This window comes from Sapajus apella, unplaced genomic scaffold (genome assembly GCF_009761245.1).
Source record: "Sapajus apella isolate SASKATOON/1434 unplaced genomic scaffold, GSC_monkey_1.0 scaffold9, whole genome shotgun sequence".
NCBI classification, from domain to species: Eukaryota; Metazoa; Chordata; class Mammalia; order Primates; family Cebidae; genus Sapajus; species Sapajus apella.
The window spans coordinates 3,189,806-3,194,852 of NW_022436949.1; the positions used below are offsets into that span (position 1 = coordinate 3,189,806).

General features: G+C 31.7%; 1 pseudogene; it reads left to right on the top strand.

Annotated features, from left to right (window-relative positions):
• The first annotated feature begins 1,107 nt into the window (after positions 1 to 1,107).
• LOC116551188 lies at positions 1,108 to 1,847 on the top strand (annotated as a pseudogene).
• The last annotated feature ends 3,200 nt before the right edge of the window (positions 1,848 to 5,047 follow it).

The following is a 5,047-nucleotide window of genomic DNA, read 5'->3' on the forward strand; positions in this document are numbered from 1 at the left end:
TGGAATCTTAAAGACACACTCCTGTTCTTAGAAAATGAAAGTTGCTTCATTGCTTACTAGGAAGATGAATTATTTGTTCTCAATCTTGAACATTTAGATGATTATCCTTCTTTTGATTACAGAAACAGTAATAGTATATAGAAAATTATACCTACAAGCTCTAAGGATTGGGATTCTCCAAAAATATAATATTGTATAAGAATTTTAATTTATAAATTGTTGAGACCTATACATTTCTTAATTTTTCATTCATTATATCAGTGCCATTTTCAATTTTATCTTTTTAAATCAAAAGTTGACATGTATATATATTTGTAAATTTATTCAGTTTTAATCTGGAGTCAGGTTGTATTAAAGACAGCCCAAGTATGTACATGAAGGTACAAAATTTAATTCAAAATCCTGATTTGGCATGTTTAATGCTAAATATGATTTTCTGTTGAATTTTTTAAGAATTATATGTGTTTGGTTTTACATAAATAATCAAAAGGTGTATGTCATTCTCTTGGGTTTTAAATAACTTTGTGTGTGTGTGTGTGTGTGTGTGTGTGTGTGTGTGTGTGTGTTTCCTTCTTGAACTTTACCACACACAACTGTATTTGCAAATATACAATTACAAATATACATCAATACAACATCAGATTTTGTAAATCGCAGACCATTTTGGGGTCAATTTACTTCTCTTGTTTGCTCTCATATTCAGCATTATATTGTATTGACAAGGTCTACTGCAATAAAAATATCCATCTGAAAAAGTTGTTTACTGGCTATTTCCAGAATAGTTTATATGTCATCTTCAAGCATTTCTTTCTTATTAACTATGTAAAAAGTGATTTTAATTTTTATTTAACAAACTCACATTTGGGACTGAATGGAAAATTTTGTTTTCTGCATTGTTACGAGAATATATTAAAAGTAAAGACAATATTAGATGGAATAACTGTATTGCTGTCCAAACATTTATACTCTGCAGTGCAGTAACAGATTTTGATTTCATTGTTGCTATTGTTGTTCTTAAAAATCTTCTCTTTTACAAGAGCCTTTGGGAACAATCTCCAAGGGGCAAAGCTCTGATGCCTTCTTTGTAACCGGTAGCTTGACTGCAGTACTGCTTTCACTCAACCAAGTGATGGAAGATATTGAAGTTTATCATGAATTTTGGTTTGAGGAACCCACAAATTTGGCAACCCAACTGGATATTCAAATGAAACTCTCTGGGAAATTCTGCAGAGCTCGCCAGGGTATCTTGGAATCTCAGCTAACCTCTGAGAGTTACTATAAGGAAACCCTGTGTCCCAACAATGGAGCACATTATTCAGGAGCTTAAAGATACATTCTCAGAACAGTACCTCAAAGCTCTTAAATGCTTATCTCTGGTACCCTCAGTCATGGAACAACTCAAATTCAATACATCAGAGGAACACCATGCTGACAGCATAGAAGTGACTTACTGAATTACCCAATCCCAACACGCTCTCAGAGGAGCTTTATTGTTGGAGGATCAAATGGAAACACAGGAGAAAAGATATAGAGCTTCCATCCACAATCTATGAAGCCCTCCACCTGCCTGAAATCAAGTTTTTTCCTAATGTGTATGCATTGCTGAAGGTCCTGTGTATTCTTCCTGTGATTAAGGTTGAGGGTGAGCGGTCTGGAAATGAACAAAAGAATCTTAAAGCATATTTGAGGAACATTTTGACAGACAAAAGGTTGAGTAACTTGGCTTTGCTAAACATTAATTTTGATATAAACATGACCTGGATTTAATGGTGGACACACATATTAAACTCTATACAAGTAAGTCAGAGCTTCCCACAGATAATTAAGAAACCATGGAAAATACCTAAGAGACTTTTAAAAAATAGGCTCTGTTATATTTGATATTTGGAAGAAAAGCTGTAAGGTGTACGTAGGCCAATTAATCACTAAATATCTTTGCCTATGGAACTCCATTGAATACGTTAGTCATTGATAATCTACCTGTTTAAATGGCTCCTGTTTGAACTCTCATCCTCTGCAGAGCTCTCTGTTCTTCCAGAAGAGAACACTGAAAGTGCCATGGTTCCTTCTGCGTGATCTCTGCTGGTGGCACTCTGGAATTGTTTTAGTTAAGTCATTTTAGACATAGCATTTATTATCCCTGTGGATCTCTACTCGTTGGGTGTTATGAATTCTTTGAAGAAATATATTTTGAAGAGGTGTGGGAGGAAGGAATGCATTTTATAAAATGGTTATAGTGAAGCCCCAAGTTGACCTTTGACTAAAAGGAGTTTTAAATATGTTAAAAATGTACACTCTACAGTTACAAAATTTACCAGAGAAAAGATTGTGATCTCACCAAACAAAGATTTCAGTGTAGATTTTGTCTTTCTCAAATGAACTTAGAGAACAAATGACAGTTAAAGTTTGAATAAAAAAGAGCCTGCCTTTGTTCAACATCTAGTTGTTGCTGTTTACATTCCTTTGTGGAGCCTACATCATCCTAAGTCATTTTAGCAGGTCTATGTTGAACACTTCTGTTTCATTGTTAAGACAGAATCAGAGGCCATAGATACTGACAACTAATTTGTCTGCTTTTTTTTTCTGTCTTTTTCCATGACTCTTATCTACTGCCTCATTTTGATTTATAAGTCAAATCTGGAAAACTCACAAAAATAAGTGCTGTGGTTTATCTAGAAAAATATGGAAAATATTTCTGTTATTTTTGGTGAAGAAAAAATCAATTTTGTATAGTTTATTTCAATCTAAACGAAATGTGAATTTTGTTTAAAAACAAATAAATAAATAAAAACATCCTCAAAGAATGGGAATAACATTTTGCCATATGCTTTTGTAAGATAAAATTAAAGGAAGCATATATACATTTATACATATTCATATGTATTATTGAAAATTTTTGGTTACAGACTGATTTTATTATACAGTTTTTCAGCTGAATATTAATTTTCTGGTTTCCTCGTGACTATGATGTTCATTAAGAAATTCTCTTAATACTTATAAAATAAGTTAATATATATGAAAACCCACATTGTATAGATTTATTTCAAAATTCAGTATCTTGTTCTCTCTTCACTGATAAACCAATCCAGTAAATTATTATTTTTTAATGCAGGTATAATTTCATAAGTGTTATAATTTCTATTTGGTTCTTTTTTTATAGTTTCTGGTTCTCTGCTCAACTGTTCTTTTCATTTATTATAAGTACATTCCATCCCTAGCTTTACAACATGTAGGATACCCCTTGTATTCTTAGAATGAATTAACATTTTATTCTTAAGCTTTTTGAGATGGTTGCTATTACTTTTAACTTAAATTTTCCTTTTTAATAATTTCCCATAATTTTTCAAGTAATAATATGATATTAGCTTACCTTTATTGAATGGCAAACATATAACAAATGCTACTATACTACATTATATATTATAAATACATTATAAATCATATATTATAATATATACTATGCTGTAAATGATGTTGTACCTATTATCCTATTTTGGTGTATGACATAATAGTATAGCATAGTCTTCAGAGCCAAATTCCAGAGTTTATTTTCTAGCTCATTCACTGCATCACAGACAACTAGATGACTGAAAGAGAGTCATTTCTCTTCCCTAGTAAGAATCTTCACTTTTACTGGAAAATGGCCACCATGCTGGGCAATATATGTTTTCATATCTTCTATATCTCATATATAGGACCTAGGAATTGGTTCTAAGCTAATGAGTGTCAATTCCAGGTCATGGTACTATGAGTACTGTGTGCTTTTGTCATTCTGTCTTCCACCAGATTTCATGCTCAGTGGTTTAACAGTCAACATGAATCTACCAGATGGCATAGTTACAAGATGGCATCAGCTAGTTTCCCTGACTCCCACTTCAAGGAATGCTTCTTAGGAGACCTGTCAGACTAGTTACATTTTCACTAGATTTTATATAAACAAAACCAAAAGTTTATTGTATTATTTCACTGAGATTCTGGACTTGCTTGTTATAGTAGCTAACCAATCTGATTAAAGGATAAGTTTTTATAAGTGACTTACCTTGTGGTGCCATAAATAAATAATTTATTGAATAAGCATATTGAATGATTAAATACATTAATATACATGGATGACTTAGATCCGCTTGTGTCTCATAGTAAACACTATGTAATTATCTGTTATAATAATAATTGTAGTTATTATTCGGCAAGCATATGTGGTATGTACTATTCTATTGCTAATTATGCACATAGAGAAGCAGAGCTATTATTTGCTGGTTAAACAACAAACAACTCTATTTGATTCTCTCCAGTCATAAAACATGTTAGATACAAATTAGAAAAATGTTAGCTGTAATCTAATTATTCCTTCACAAATTCCGACATAAAAATACATTAAATATTAAAAAATTATACATGAAAACTACCTCAAAGTTTCAGCAGATTACATAAGTTTTCACAAAATCATTATAGATACTACCCCAAATACCATTCCATTATTCTTGCTCCCAAAGAAGATTTGTGGTAGGATAAATAAATTTTGGTTTATATTGACAGACACAATTACTGAAAAACATAGCATGTTTTCACTGGTTAGTGTATTTCTTATTTGAACCTGTATGAGCTGGTCTTTCATGATGACCGAATCTGCAAGTAACATTCAACTAAAACAAGTTAGATTTCTAGGTTAGTTTTACACAGATTGGCTATAGAGCATTTGACATACAGGCTATAAGGTTGCTAGTACTTTATATTCCACATTTGAACGAAGTATGCTATTACCTGTGCTTTCATGGTTTCAAGGGGAAAATCTGCAGTTATTGAAAGTTATGTTCCCCTATAGGTAATACATAATTTCTTTCTGATTTCCAGATTTTTTTCTTTGTATTTAGTTTTCAAATTTTAATTTTGAAATATCTGGTGTTGGACCTATAGATATTTAGAACTGGTATATCCTCTTGCTGATTTGACCTCTTTAGCAGTATATAATGGTTCCTCCTTGTCTTTTTTACAGTCTTTGATTTATAGTCTATTTTATCTGACATACATTTAGCTACTCCTGTTCCTT